Raw genomic sequence first — 672 nt, 5'->3', positions numbered from 1 at the left:
AACAATGTTTCTTAGAGAGCAGCTGAGAGGCCGGCAAGGCAGGCGGGGAACGTTGGCTTCCTCTGTCACTGAAGCAAGCAAGCCTCCCTGTTCGCATCAGCTGCCTAGCTGCCGGCCGCCATCTTGGTTGGCAGTTAATTTGCATATCGCTGTGATTAGCCAATGGGAAGGGTAGCGGAGGGACGGCTAATTACCATGTCTCTCTATTATTAGATAGGATTATTTATTAACTATTGTATTAATTTCCATACCAACAACCCTAAACCTACTTTACCACACCCTATATTTACCTCTTGACCTTTTATAATCTCTCTTTCTTCCTTCCCCAGCTCTAAATGTATTTATTGATTTTCCGTCCTTATAAGATTAGTTCATACTTTCCATAATGTTATAAACATTATAATGTGTGTATTCTTTAACAAATATTGGACTCTTTCTTGCTACAGTTATTTTGAGATTCAACACTAATGCTTATGTGAAAAGTTAATTGTCTTTTATTGCTGACTAGTATTGTGTTCTGTGAATAACCACTTTATTTATTGATCTATGTTTTTTGTTATTTCCCGGTTTGGGGTATTATAAATAAAACTAGAGGCCCGGTGCACAAAAATTTGTGCACTTGGGGGGCGGGGGGTCCCCCAGCCCGGCCTGTGCCCTCTCGCAGTCTGGGAC

The sequence above is a fragment of the Myotis brandtii genome, unplaced genomic scaffold (genome assembly GCF_000412655.1).
Source record: "Myotis brandtii unplaced genomic scaffold, ASM41265v1 scaffold2662, whole genome shotgun sequence".
Taxonomy (NCBI): domain Eukaryota; kingdom Metazoa; phylum Chordata; class Mammalia; order Chiroptera; family Vespertilionidae; genus Myotis; species Myotis brandtii.
Note: the sequence above shows the minus strand (reverse complement) of the source record.